Source organism: Glycine max, chromosome 10 (genome assembly GCF_000004515.6).
Source record: "Glycine max cultivar Williams 82 chromosome 10, Glycine_max_v4.0, whole genome shotgun sequence".
NCBI classification, from domain to species: Eukaryota; Viridiplantae; Streptophyta; class Magnoliopsida; order Fabales; family Fabaceae; genus Glycine; species Glycine max.
In genome coordinates this window covers 16,662,051-16,677,931 of record NC_038246.2, presented here as the reverse complement: position 1 = coordinate 16,677,931, position 15,881 = coordinate 16,662,051, and the positions used below count along the sequence as shown (strand labels likewise).

At 35.1% G+C, this 15,881-nt stretch overlaps 1 long non-coding RNA gene and 1 pseudogene across 1 annotated transcript; one reads left to right on the top strand and one right to left on the bottom strand.

Annotated features, from left to right (window-relative positions):
* Positions 1–629: 629 nt before the first annotated feature.
* On the bottom strand, positions 630–7,759 carry LOC106794785 (putative disease resistance protein RGA3; annotated as a pseudogene).
* A 5,848-nt stretch (positions 7,760–13,607) lies between these two features.
* Positions 13,608–15,572, top strand: LOC102663158 (uncharacterized). The gene is made up of 2 exons (XR_005886830.1): positions 13,608–13,915; positions 14,668–15,572. It is a non-coding gene; the product is annotated as an uncharacterized lncRNA (long non-coding RNA).
* Positions 15,573–15,881: the final 309 nt, after the last annotated feature.

Below are 15,881 nucleotides of genomic sequence, written 5' to 3'. Positions count from 1 at the left end.
ATTTCCGTCAAAAAATGGTATCTCAAACCTTTGTGTGTTCTTGACCATAGCTCTGATATCACTGTTGGGAAATCAACGCTCCCACAAAAAAATTACTTACACCCAGAAAGGATCATGAGAACACAACAAAGATTACACTGTAGAAAAATAATAACAAATACAAGAATTTAACGTGGTTTGACACCTCTTGTCTACGTCCACGAAACTGTCTCAAAAAATATTTCACTATCACAAAAATGATTACAAAGTATCTCACCCCAAATAGTGTATCACTCTACAAACCCAAGTACCTCACTCAATGGTTACAAGAAATGATAACACTCACACAAAAACACTTTTCTCTCAACAAAGTGACTTTGTTTCACAATCTCTCTTCTCACATACACACTCTCTCTTCATGTGTTGTTATTTCTCCACTAAATATCTTCTCTATTTATAGTGAAGATTGCTACTAACTATAGTAAATAAGTTCTCTTGGAAGTTGAAACAAAAATAATCTCCAATGCATCCATTCAACTAAGGTTCATCTAGTAAAATGCAATCTTCCACTTTGCATTTAAACCACCTAAACCTTAATGATAAAAATCCAATTCCCATTATGCATGCACCTTATCTTTTGGCTTGAAACTCTACAAAATAAAGGACAAAGTTTTAAGACTAGGAAGTTGTATCCCTTCAGACAATGACTCCAATTTATCACAATCAACAAATCTTAAATCTTCTAGAGAAGTCAAATTTGCAATCTCTTTTTCTGGTAAATCTGGTTGCATTGTGGTTAAATGCAGATGACGAAGGATGATTATTTTCTTATTCCTTTGGGCAATTCTTGTAGCTTTAAGCATCCATCAAAGAGCAAAATTTGCAAATTTTGGAGTTTGCAAACTGAATCAGGGAGTTCCTTAAGTTTTTCATTATCCTGAGGACTAAGATATCTTAAATGTTTCAACTTTCCAATGCATCGAGGCAAACTCTCGTATTCAAATGAACCTAACACTAAACACGTTAAGTATTTGCATCTTGACACCAATGTATTAAAAAAAGCTTCATTGTTGGCTTTCACAGGAAAAAGTAAAGTTCTCAGACATGTGGGAAGGAGTGCTTGGCCAAGCAAATTATTTTCCATTGTTCACAAATGTTTGGCATGCTCAGATATTTTGGGACTGTGGGAATCTATATGTTACTTGATACTCACATTTTTCAAAATACACTACAAGATCGTGTAAATTAAAAGTGAAAAAGTTGCCAAGGTCAAGACAATCTGTAAGAAAGGATCTTGATAGTAGCTCACGCAAAAATTGATTGGCAACATCATTTATTGTTTCACTTTCCTTAGGAGGTGGAAGGAAATTAAACCAAGGGCCTCCCACAATGTACTAACATGAAAACTATTAAAGTCAAAGTCCTCAGGAAAAAGAGAGAAGTAAGCAGAGCGTCGTTTTAAATATGAAGGCAATCGATTATAACTTAATTGGAGACCAGGTAAAATGTCTTTTTCCTTTTGTGGAAAATTCCAAATTGCATTATCTCGTATAGACTCCCACTCTTTTCTATCAAGTCTCAGAATAGTTAACTCCCTAATGTTTTTAGTGCCAACGGTATCTGTTATGAAGCAACAACAGAGCAAGGAGGCAATACCAATAGACAAGAAGCAGACCAACATAGGCAAGGAGCAGACCAATACTCACCTCAGGGCTAAAAGGGAATTGCGTAAACCTCATTACTTGGAAGATTTCGTAACCTCCTTTGGGAGCAATCGCTGAGCTAGCAGCTTGTGAGTGGCCCATGAAGATGTCAACGAAATTAAATGTCACAGCACGTAATTAAATGTCACAGCAAATTGTATGGGATTGCACATTTATTTGTAACAATTACTCTCTTAATTAGGATAATTAGCTGTAATTGTATATATGGAAGTTTAGCTATTTTATTGGGCTGAAAATCAGGATAATTAGCTGTAATTGTGTATATGGCAGTTTAGCTATTTATTGGACTGAAAATCAGCTTGATAGATTGTAATTAAAGTGTATTTATATGAGAAATCTCTATGAGGAGCAGCAGTTTTTGGCCTAACCTTTTCTGAGTTTAACATGGTATCAGCCTAGGTTTCGATCCAAGACCCTAGTCTGCACTTCTTTCCTTGTTCTTTCAGCCTCGTCCAAGTTCTAGTTCTCTCCAAGTCCTTGTTTTTTTTCTATTTCTTGGTCATTTCTTTCCCTGTCCAGATTACCATCCCTTGTTCCGTGTCTACCGAAAAGTATGATGTTCTCTTGGTTCGCCTTAATGGCAAAAACTACTCAGCTTGGGCATTCCAATTCCAGATCTTTGTCACTGGAAAAGACTTATGGGGTCATGTTGACGGCAGCTCTCCCGTCCCTGACAAAGACACAGCTAAGGTTGAACACGCCAAATGGACAGTCAAAGATGCTCAAGTCATGGCCTGGATCCTAGGCTCTGTCGATCCCAACATTGTCCTGAATCTTCGGCCTTACAAGACAGCAGCCACAATGTGGAATTACTTAAAGAAAGTCTACAGTCAGAACAATGAAGCTCGAAGGTTTCAGCTTGAACACGACATCGCTACCTTTAAACAGGATAGTCTCTCCATCTCTGATTTTTACTCTCAATTCATGAATCTTTGGGTTGAATACATTGATATAGTTTATGCGGACTTGCCTTCTGAAGGCCTCAATTCAGTCCAAACAGTTCATGAAACTACTAAACGTGATCAATTTCTTATGAAATTAAGATATGATTTTGAAGGTATTAGGTCTAACCTCATGCATAGAAATCCTGTACCATCACTGGATGCATGTTTTAATGCTCTGTTGCATGAAGAACAACGCCTCCTTACACAGTCCATCATTGAAGATCACAAATCCACTATTGTTCCAGTGGCATATGTGGCCCGAGGAAAACCAAAAAGCCATGACATGCGTATTGTTCAATGTTTCTGTTGCAAGCAATTTGGACATTATGCTTCTAACTGTCCGAACAAATTCTGCAACTACTGCAAAAAGGATGGACATATTATTAAAGAATGCCCCATAAGGCCACCCAAGCGAAATGTCACAGCTTTTACAGCCTCAGTTGATTCATCTGTTCCTAATAATTCAGTAAATCCAACACCTGTTCAGCAACAAGCTCCTGATCCTGCTCCAACTATGACCCCTGAAATGGTTCAACAAATGATCATTTCAACATTCTCTGCTTTAGGATTCTCAGGTAAATCCTCTTCCCCTTGGTATTTTGATTCGGGGGCTTCCAACCACATGACCAACAATGCTCAATTTCTTACTAATATCAAAAAATATCTTGGAGACCTTAAGATACACACCGCTGATGGAAATCCTTTGCCTATCACAGCCACTGGTGATATTTCTCCATCTCTAACCAATGTTTTTGTTTCTCCTGGTCTCACTAGTAATCTCATTTCAGTTGGTCAATTAGTTGACAATGATTGTCAAGTACAATTCTCACAGTCTGGTTGTCTTGTGCAGGATCAACACTCAGGGAAGATAATCGCGAAGGGGCCTAAAGTTGGACGCCTTTTCCGAATCCAATTCTCATTGCCTTCCAGTCTTTCTTTGCCTTTAGTTTCTTGTAATTCTGCTATTGTTGATTACCAAGTGTGGCATAAGCGTCTTGGACATCCAAACGCAAATGTACTTCATGACTTGCTCAAATCTAATTATCTTGGAAATAAACACAATTCATCTCTCAATGTTGTTCACTTTGATTGTATTCCTTGTAAACTTGGTAAAAGTAAAATTCTGCCTTTTCCAACACATCAGTCTAATGTAACACAACCTTTTGAAATCATCCACAGTGATGTTTGGGGGGTGGCACCGGTTATATCTCATGCTCATTATAAATATTTCATAACTTTTATTGATGATTATAGTCGCTTCACTTGGGTCTATTTTCTGCGATCAAAAGATGAAGTCTTTTCCACTTTCAAATTTTTCCATGCCTTTGTTCAGACCCAATTTTCGTCAAAAATAAAAATCTTTCGCTCTGATAATGGGGGAGAATACATGTCACACTCATTTCAGGATTTCTTGCAATCCAATGGCATTGTATCCCAAAGGTCATGCCCCTCAACTCCACAACAAAATGGGGTAGCGGAAAGAAAAAATCGCCATTTGCTTGATGTTGTCCGCACCCTTTTGTTGGAGTCTCATGTGCCATCACATTTTTGGTGTGAAGCCCTCTTCACTGCAGTTCATCTTATCAACCGATTGCCATCTCCATCAATAGGTAATGAATCCCCTTTCAATCAGTTATATGGTCATCCACCCAATTACTCAAATCTTCGTATCTTTGGTTGTGTGTGTTATGTCCATCTTCCTCCAAGAGAACGCACCAAGCTCACTGCACAATCTGTTGAATGTGCCTTTCTTGGATATTCTCCTCATCAAAAGGGTTTTCTATGTTATGATCCTACCATCCGTAGGATTCGAGTATCTAGAAATGTCATTTTCCAAGAAAATGTATACTTTTTTGCATCACATCCTGACCTTACCTCTCCTCCAATTTCTGTTTTGCCATTGTTTTCTAACTCTCATGCAGGAGAACCATCTCCTAAACCTCTCTTGACCTACAACAGACGTAGCACTGCAAACCAAAATCAACAGACAGAACCTCAAGGGCCCCTTCGAGATAATTCCTTGGCTGCTGATCCAGTAGAAGAACCAGAACCAGCTCCTCCAAGACGCAGCTCACGCATTATTAAGCCCCAGACAGGTATATCCATTCCATGACAACCTCATTATCCTCTATTCCTATCCTTTCCTCTTATAGCCAGGCCATGAAGAATGCTTGTTGGCAGAAAGCTATTGAAACTGAACTTCTAGCATTGGAAGAAAATCAAACATGGGATATAGTCCCGTGTCCCACATCTGTTAAGCCTTTAAGTAGCAAGTTTGTATTCTCTATAAAGCTGCGCTCGGATGGATCCATAGATCGTTACAAAGCTCGTTTAGTTGTGCTTGGAAATAAGCAACAATATGGACTGGACTATGATGAGACTTTTGCACCGGTCGCCAAGATGACAACTGTGCGCACTATTCTTGCTCTCGCTACCTCACAATCTTGGCCACTACATCAAATGGATGTCAAAAACGCATTCCTTCACGGTGACCTTAAGGAGGAAGTTTACATCAAGCTTCCTAATGGTATGCCTACCCCTTCACCTAATACTGTTTGCAAACTGAAACGCTCTTTATATGGATTAAAACAGGCACCAAGAGTATGGTTTGAAAAGTTTCGCTCGACACTACTTGTTTTTGGATTCACTCAAAGTCAGTATGATCCCTCTCTTTTCCTACAAAGGACTCCTAAAGGCATCGTGGTGCTTCTTGTTTATGTGGATGACATTGTGGTCACTGGTTCAGATCAAGATTATGTTTCAAGAATAAAAAATCAGTTGCTTTCAACCTTTCAGATGAAAGACTTAGGCCATCTCACTTATTTCTTGGGTTTAGAGGTGCATTATCATCACCAAGGCATTTCTCTATGTTAGCACAAGTATATTCAAGACTTGGTTCAACTAGCTGGACTCCCAAATGCCACCCCTGTTGACACTCCCATGGAAGTTAATGTTAAATATCGGAGAGATGAAGGTGAACTTCTTGATGATCCCACTCACTATCGCAAGCTCGTGGGAAGTCTCATCTATCTAACTATCACTCGCCCAGATATTTTTTTTGTTGTCCACACCGTGAGTAAGTTCATGCAATCTCCAAGGCATTTGCATCTTTCAGCAGTAAAACGGATCATTAGATACCTCCTTGGTAGCCCAAAGCATGGTCTGTTTTTTCCTGCTGATTCCTCCATACAACTCCAAGCATACAATGATGCTGATTGGGCTGGTTGTCCAGACACAAGAAAATCCACTACTGGCTGGTGTATGTTCCTAGGGAATGCTCCTATTTCATGGAAATGTAAGAAACAAGATTCAGTCTCAAAGTCCTCCACTGAAGCAGAATATGGCGCGATGTCTGCCGCTTGTTCCGAAATAATATGGCTGCGTGGTCTCCTCACAGAGCTTGGATTCTCTCAAGCACAACCAACTCCGCTGCATGCTGACAACACCAGTGCCATATAGATTGCAGCGAATCCAGTTTACCATGAATGGACTAAACATATTGAGGTTGACTGTCACTCTATTCGCGATGCCTATGATCGAAGAGTCATCAGTCTACCACACATCTCAACTTCCATTCAAATAGCTGACATTTTTACTAAAACATTAACACGTCAGCGACACAATTTTCTACTTAGCAAATTGATGCTAGTTGATTTCCAGGCATCAATTTGAGGGGGGATGTCAACGGAATTAAATGTCACAGCACGGAATTAAATGTCACAGCAAATTGTATGGGATTGCACATTTATTTGTAACAATTACTCTCTTAATTAGGATAATTAGCTGTAATTGTATATATGGCAGTTTAGCTATTTTATTGGGCTGAAAATCAGGATAATTAGATGTAATTGTGTATATGGCAGTTTAGCTATTTATTGGACTGAAAATCAGCTTGACAGATTGTAATTAAAGTGTATTTATATGAGAAATCTCTATGAGGAGCAACAGTTTTTGGCCTAACCTTTTCTGAGTTTAACAGAAGATACTTGTCTGCTACAAGAATCATTTTGAATCCATTCTATTATAGTTTTGCCCTGCATAGAGAGGAATTAGAAATCACAAACTTGTGCATTCTTGCGCTATATATATGAATGTAATTTGTAAATGAAAGCACAACAATAACAGAAAACCTTTCCTCTCTATTCTCTTCTTCTGGAGTTCTTCCTAGTTCTCGAATACTAGGACATAACAGTATCCCTTTACATTTTTTAACGATTTATCTTCCGATTTCCAATAGTTGTGAATGCTTTTTATCTTCTCCTTCTTTAAAAGCCAATTTGAGAAACAGATAGAAGGAATCATCTTTAGAGAGGCCTTCTAAAAGGTAAGAGTTTGAAGAATTAGAGCACATCAAGGTAGCTATTAACGGACTACGAGTAGTCACTAGTATTTTACTCCCTTCAACACCAGTATCTATTATTATTTCCTTCAACTCATCCCATCTAGCATTATCATCTTCCCACACGTCATCCAAGATGAGCAAGAACTTCTGATCTTGAAGTGTATGTCTCAAATGATTTTGAAGTTGCTCCGTTTCAAAGTTTTCTAACTTTTCACTAGTGGGGTTTGGAGCAGAATTGCGGATTTTAATAAGCACAATCCTAAGTTCAAAATTATTAGAGACACACACCCACATCTTCAAAGGGAAACATTCATCAATATTGGTGATCTCATTGAACACCAACTTTGCAAGTGTGGTCTTTCCCAAGCCTCCCATTCCCACAATGGGAATAACAGAGAGACTTTTGTCATGACCATCTTGCAGCAAAAGCTTTATTATTTTATTTTTGTCATCTTCTCTCGCTATTACATTCAAATGATTTACATGGGAATGAGTCATTTCTCTCATGTCCACAACATGCGTATCCTTCTCATTGATTTGAAGGCCAAACATGTCTCTTTGAGCCGCAACTTTGGCCAACCTCTGGTTGATATCTTTTATCTCACGCGCCATTCTAAACGGTAAACAAGAGGATAACTAGTTGAGAAGAAACAGTGTACCTTACTTGAGCAGCTACCATGTTGACAACACGCTTCCGCAATGCTGTACACTCAAAATCGTCGACTATGTCTTCAGCATCAGAAAACACGTGCTTGATCTGTCTCAGCCATTCGCTCAGCACATTGTTGTGTGGCTTCTTGTGCTCAGCATCTAACATGAAAGCTTTGATAAGGGCCATTTTATCTTTCATGTCTTGTAGATCACGGTACACACCCAGCGTCAAAGAAGCTTCTTCAATGGCACGAGAAGTGAGCTTCCCTATCAGTGATTCTGCAACTGTGAAAAGAAGCGATTCGGCCATGATTTTAAGGAGGTAGGAGATAGAGGAATGCAATGAAAACTCTCGCTTATGGTATTGTTTTATGTTGAATCCTATCACATCATTAATTATGATATTTATACAGTTTTTGAGCAGAAGGATATTCTCCCATCTCTTCGGGAAAGGTATAAATAATATTATTTCATGAAGCAAAAAAATCTTAAATTTGAGAGTTGTTTTCTTCATTCTGGATTACTTCTATACAACTTCTGGTGTCAAAGTTAACTTTAGAAGTTTGAAGTTACGTCCTTCAATGGAATTAAACAAAAGCTTAATCAACAAATTATTCCTTCTTTAGGCTCATAAGAGACATTTGGTTTTAGACCAGTCATGCATCAGGTTTTACTTCATTATTAGCTAGCGAATATTGTGTATGTTGGATATACTATGCTTCTGAGAAGTTTCAATTCATTCACATGCAAAGACTATTCTTGTGAAACTTAACCACAATTGCAATGTCAGCCCGCCTTTTGCTTTTAACTAAAACTAGATGATAACCCGCGGTTTATAAATTAAAGTTACAAACGATATTATATATATTTTGCCCTAAAAGAAATTAAGATAAAAAAAATGTAATGTCAACTTTTACAATTGGTATAATTTAAAGCCATAATATATTATATTTATTGATATATTTTTATGAGAAGCATTTAAAATTGAAACCACACCGCTCTAACATAGTTTATTATTCAAATGAAACAAAAATAGTTAATCATTATGATTTACTTTATTATTGAAAGGAATTTTTTTTTCATTTTTCTTAAGTGACTTGTTGACTTTATTTTCTCTTTCTTTGGAGTGCTCTTCTTTAAACATTGAAGAAAATTGGACTCTTCATCATAGGAGTTTTCAATAATTTGTATAGATGTTTTTCTCTTTTAAAGGTGTCTTTAAGATTGAATATGTTTCTTCAATTAACGATAAATATGCATGAATATGCGTCCTTTGAATTCTGGGATGCTTGTATATTTATCCTTTTATTTGTGATTGACTCTTCATCTCATGATATTTGTTGTGGTGATATAGGCTCCTTGTTTCAATGAAATTTTTAATTACTAAATGAAATGATTGATATTTTATAAGAGAAGTAAACAATCTAAATAAATTCTGAATATGATTACCTATTTTATTTCTTTGTGGAGTGGTTGATCTTAAAGGATGTTTTATTGGATAAAAGTCCTCATAATGGTGTAGGCTTGGAATTCGTATTTAAGGTTGTGAGCTATGAGCTTGATGTTTCAACTAGCTTTGTGATGTTTGTCACCAAATCTTCAACTCTTCTACTTCATCTATAGACTATGAATTTAATCATAGTTTATAGGCATTAAAATCCATAAATTGTGAAAAATTTATCGTCAAACTAATATGTATGGTTTAAAGTTGAGTTTGGAAAAAACTTCCCAATAGATTGTGGTTGCAGATTTGTTTTTCATGCCATTCCTCTTTAAAAGAGGTAAAGTAATTAATGTTCCAGCATTTGTGAACTTTAATGAGTTCTTTAAATAAAAAGGATGGGTCCTATAAACAATAGAGTTTTTGGTATTGCCTATTAAAATCTTTTAATATTATTCTCTATTCACACAATATTTACCGAGTATCAACTCAATGTGAAGCATATAGAAACTCCAACTTCATTGCTTTCAATCAGTTAGAAAATGAGTACCTGATCGATCATAACAAAAATGTCATAAAACAAATTATAATTTGAGCACTACAAATACCAAAATGCAAAATATTCAGGAAACAAATATAAGATAGAAAATGCAAATAAGCAGAAAAATTAAGCAAATTATCAAATAATTTACCTCCATATAAATAAAGATTTTGAAGTTTCATAGTCTAGAGTCAGTTTTGAAGAAAGTAACTTCTTTCATATAGTTCTCTCCATGAGTTTTAGGCGTTCATCTTGAGTAAGTTCCATAGATTCTTTTACAATTCTACGAGCAATGACTCTCTCATTAGAAACTTTCTTTGTTGCTGTTTATTTGTATAAGTTTCTTTATAAAAAAATAGGAAGAAAAAATAATAATTAAATTTCTATTGTGAGCTAAAAATAGTTTATGCACAAGTTAAAATCAAACTATTGGAAAAGCTAAAATCAGCGTTTTGATGAGCCTAAACGATTTTAACTTGTTAAAAGTTGATTATGATGTGCACTTAAGCTAATTTAAATTTATGAAATAATTTATTTATTTTTTTCTTATTACTGTTCTTCTTTTTGAAGTGCTAACCATAAAACTTATCTAAACTGGGTTTAAATAAAATGAGTAAACGTTTATTCTATATTTGAACTTTAAGACTATTTAGTGCCCTTTCATATTTGTAAAATATTTCTGAAATACATTTATATCCAAAAAAGATAAAAATTAAGAAATATAAATACTATAAAAAAACAAAGTCGGCCTAAATACATATATATACAGTGTCAATTACATAATTCAAAATTTGATGTTCAAAAAGTAGAGCTCACAAAATATTAATTAAGCAAGGCCATCGTCAAGTATTTAATGGCACTAATCAGCAAAAGAACCACTAAATTAGTTAGTAAGTCGGCCTTAGAGCTCTATTGGTAGTCTAATGCCAACTATAACTTAATAAAAAAAAGCATCTAAATTTTTAGCCAATTAATTAGCTTCGATCTTCACATTTGTATGTTCTGTATTTTGAATGCTTGAGTTATTGGAATTTTAACAAACAATATAAAATTGCAATTGAGGATCGAAACACATTACATAAAACTATTGAGAGAAGGGTTTAAGTAATACTGAATTTATAGAGCTTGATCAAAGGAATATAATAGAATCTTGGCAATGGTCATGAATAATTGGTTTTATGATTTGGTGTTCGGGAGCCATCGTTTTGGGATCGTCGTTTTTACTTTAAATGGGAAAAGGAGAAAAATGTTTTTGATTTGATGTGTTGGAGACCATAATAATGCCTCAAGTTTTAACATATTAGGGTTCTTATTATCCTCTAATAAGTTAAACTTGTTTATGCTCATTAAGCCAATATAAATTTTTTGTTGATAGTCTAATGGACTCACTAAATTAGATCACTTATATTGAGTTATCTAAATGTAAATAACTAATATGACATGTAACCCGTATTAATTAATTAGAAATTATAAAATTTTTAAAATCTCCCAGTTGGGCTTCATATTAACCTTAGACATTTATACCACAAAATTCTTTAGGCACCCAATCATATGTTATTTACTTTTAGACTCCTCTTCAAACAATCTGATCCATCTCATATAACAACAAGGAACCATTGTGTTTTCATTATAACTTAACGTGACTAAACCACGATGATTACCACAGTCACTTGTACATGATGACATAGATCAAATATGGATAAACGACATTAAAATTACTGTAATGTGATCTTAATCATGTTTATTTTCAACAAGTCCAAACTTTATTCTGTATAAAGATCAATCCTAATGCAACATATAAATATTTCACACAAAACAAGCTCATGATATAATGGAAAACATCAACTTTATTTTTGCAAAAAATCCACACAATACAATATATAGAGACAATACGATATAGAACATAAACAAGACTCTCACTAAACTAAGGTATTATAAATTAGGAATACACCCATATGAGCATTGTGCTCATGAAAAGCTTTAGGTGCAAAACCTTTAGTAAATGGGTCAACTAGCATGGAATCAGTCCCTATATGCATTATAGAAATTTGCCTATTCTAAACTTTTTCCTTAACAACCAAAAACTTGATGTCGTCAATGAATTTTGACTTGGTTGTACTCATATTGTTGTTAGAGTGTTAAATTTTTTAGTTATTATCACAATAAATCTTCAATGCTCTTTCAATGCCATTGACCACACATAAACTAGTGATAAAGTTTCCCAATCATATCCCATGGTTGGATGCCTCAAAACAAGCAACAAACTTCTTGGCCATGAAGAAGGTACGGGAGTCTGTTTAGTAGACTTTCAAGAGATAGCTCCTCCAACCAACTTATATATATGTATTCAGATGTGGAGCATTTGCTATTTGGACATCCAACAAAATTAGACTTTAAGTACTCGATGATCTCTAAATTCTCAGACTTTTGATTAGTGAGCATGTACCCTTTTGTTCTCTTCAAGTAATGCATCACACGTTTTGTTGTCTTCCAGTGTTGCATTCGATCACTCAAGTATCTGCCCGGAACTCCTATGACAAAAACTATATCGGGACGAGTACAAACTTGAGCATACATTAGACTTTGCACTGTTGACGAATAAAGAATCTTTTGCATCTCAATTCTTTCAAGGTCATTATTGGGGCATTGTTTAAGACTGAATTTGTCTCCTTTGGCGATTGGAGTATCTCCTGGTTTGCCATCTTTCATATCGAATCTATCTAGGACTTTATTGATATAGCTCTCTTGTGACAACCTTAGGATACCTTGAGAACGATCTGTTAGTATCTTAATACTTAACAAAAAAAAAAGTTTCCCCAAGATCTTTCATTTCCAAATTTCTCATTAGAAATCTCTTGGTCTCTTGCAAGATGCCTAAATGCTGGAGTTACTTATATTTTTGTCATTTTTTGTATCTCCTTTGCATTTTATGTGCATCACACACTCACAAAGACTCACTTTGACACTTTCATTTTTCTTTCTCACATAACCATAAAAGGGTGTCACACACGCACACTCACAGAGAGCCTCATCCACCCGTCATTTTGCCTCCTCACAACGGTCGTTGACGCCTTCGAGCCCCCTTTAGACCTCCACCTAGTTGATGTTAGTAGTACAACTTTGACCTTCAGGCCTCTTTATGATGGATTTGGCTAATTTGACATATATCATAAGATTATTTGTTAATTTTGTGATAAAACTATTATTTTCTATTTTTTTATCAAAATGGATTTTTTATTATTTTTTTTATCAAAATGGATTTTTTATTATTTTTTTTATCAAAATGGATTTTTTATTATTTTTTTATCGGATATATGATGATCCAAACCGAACCAACCCTTTCAACGTTGATTTAGGGAAAAAAAATGAAATTCGAACCAATTAAAATCAATTGGTTCGAATTTCATTTTCCCCTAAACCTGAACCAACTCAGTCCATGGACACCTCTAAAGATTACACAACATATCATAAAAGAAAAAGGAAAGAAACATAGAGTCTACAAATTACATTTTAAAATAAATGAAACCCGACAAATCAATCAAAATAAGAAGCTGCTGCCCTGCTCTATTCTGCTCGATCTGAGCCTTAGTTTTTTCCCCTGCACCCTATTTTCCTGATTTTCTTACACCCGTCTTTAGCAATGAAAATTGTATCATTTTTTTTTTGTAAATACATACTTTGTGTATATTAAAAGTATTTCTAGACCAACAGCTACAGACTACACTCTTTCAACAATAAAGTGAATACAACCTTTGTCAACAAATGACTTTTTTTCTCTATACATAGTTAGGAATTGAACCCTATTCAACAAGCTTAACAGACATTGCTGGTAAATAACTTGATAAGTATAGAACAAAATTCATTTTTTGTTCAAAAGAAAAAGGTTGTGTAAAACAATATGGAAACTAAAAAGCGAAAATTACTACCTTCAACTTTTGACTGTTATTGGAGAATTTCCTTTACTCTTTCGATTCATGAATGATAACTTTTTTTATGTGCGATATTTTGTGCCAAATCCTGTCCGACCTCATTCTGGTATCTTTTGCATAATTCAAGACAGCCAATAATTTCTAGATATTCAAGATTTGCGGCGTGATGCACGTTATCGAGGAGTGAGAGAAGCTTTGGACAATCTTCAATTGTAAGTAGTTTGAGACAAATCTTTTTTGACAGCCAGTCAGGAAGCTCCTCAAGATTCTTGCAACCACAAATTATCAAGGAATATAATTTGTTCATAGATCCTTGCCACCACTGAGTTAGAGTGACCAACTGTGGCAAACCTTCAAGACTAAGGTACTTTTTTAACCTTGAATCTGGGATTTCGTTGCCAAGGCCCATTGACAAATCCAACTTTCCACAGTGCTGATAGAAAAAATTTCTAAATTTGTAATGAAATGGCAAAGACTTTAGTATCCCAAGACCATCCAAAACCCCAGTTTTAAGACTAGAAATTTGTATGCCCTCAGACAATGACTCCAATTTATCACAATAATAGAGTCTTAAATTCTCTAAAGAAGTAAAATTTGCAATCTCTTTTCCTCGAAAATAAGGTTGGCTTGTGGTTATATGTACCTGACAAAGGATGATTAGTTTTCTTATTCCTTTGGGCAATTCTTGTAGCTTTGAGCATCCACTGAAGGTCAAAGTTTGCAAATTTTGGAGTTTGCAAACTGAATCAGGCAGTTTCTTAAGTTTTTGATTATTCAAAAGATTGAGATATCTTAAATGTTTCAACTTTACAATGCAGCAAGGCAAACTCTCGAATTAAAAAAAACACCTAACTCTAAACACCTTAAGTATTTGCATCTTGACACCAATGTATTAAAAAAGAGCAAATTACACTCGCCTCTTGAGATTGATGTTTATTACAGTCGCACCCCCTTCATATTTTCACCTTATTGAAACACCCCTTAATCTTTGAAAGTTCGTTATCCTTGCACCCCCTATGCCATGAAAGAGTTGAACTTGTTAAAAAAAGGCTCACGTGCATTTCATTACAGTTTTAATGCAATATTTCGACACTTATGTTCCTGTCTTCCTTATAGCAACTGCTAGCAATTGGAGGTCATGAAACTCCATTGGGCAATTGAAATTGTAGGCTTCGGAAGCCTTCTTTACAGCTTGTGCAGCAAAGGACTAGTGGTGGTGTGGGTTTGCCTTCTCCTGATTCAGCTACAAGGTGTGTAATTTCTGCAAGGTGTGCAATCCAACAACTTCCTTATATATCTTCATTTTTTGTGTGCTATTTTTATCTCCTTCAAGTACGTTTTTTATGAGTTTATTTTGGTACTTGGATGAGTTTTTTTGGGGATTATAGAAGCTGTTGGGTTGTTGTTAGGTGTTCATGTTGTGTTTTCTTTCACAAATAAAAAATGTTGTACTTTGGTGAAGAGTTTTTTATTTTTATTTTTTTGCATGTTGGGTGTTCGACAAAATGTCTCAATCAAGGATTGCTTCTTTTGGCAGTGCTACTGGTAGTGTGAGTGCAGTACGAGTGAAACACCAAATAAAGTATTATTGGGGTTGCAAAATACCAATGAAAATCAAATGTAGCAGCACCATTGTGAATCCAAACTAGCTATTCTATATGTGTAGGAACATGAGTTGTAATAAGTTTGCATGGGTGGAGAAACCCGTTATGATGAGTATTTTACGTTGAAGGTGGAGATAGACAACATGAAGCAGGAATTTGCGATAATGAAGACAAAGTTGACTTTTCTAGAGAAAAACATTTACCATGTTAATTGTGATTATTGTTATTTTAGGTGCAGTTAATATCATTAAATAACTAGGCTAGATAGTTGTTTATTTAAGTTGTGGTACTAGTTATGCATTACTATAATTGACTATGTGTTTTATCTTGATGGCAGGTGAGATACTAATGTTAAATTATTAAAGTAGTGTAGGAGTGTGGTGTATTTGTGATTGAAGTATGATGTTAATGTTAACTGTTTTATTTGGAAGTTAGTTGTTCATGTTTATCTTATATTTTTATTCCACCACTTATGTAGCACTTAAGTCACTTGGAAACATAAAATATTGGAAAGTAATGTTGGAATATGAAGCCAATCATTGATAACAAAAAACTAAAAACAGTATTCCCAAAAAACTAAAAACAAAGTTTTGAATAGTATGTAGCAACACTAGGCGTGTTTTTCATAAAATAGCCCCTACGTTACATAAAATATGAATCTGTTCGGAAGAAATAGTTTGTTGAGAATTTTATCTTGAAAGGGAATACCTGAAAAGTGATTCTAGA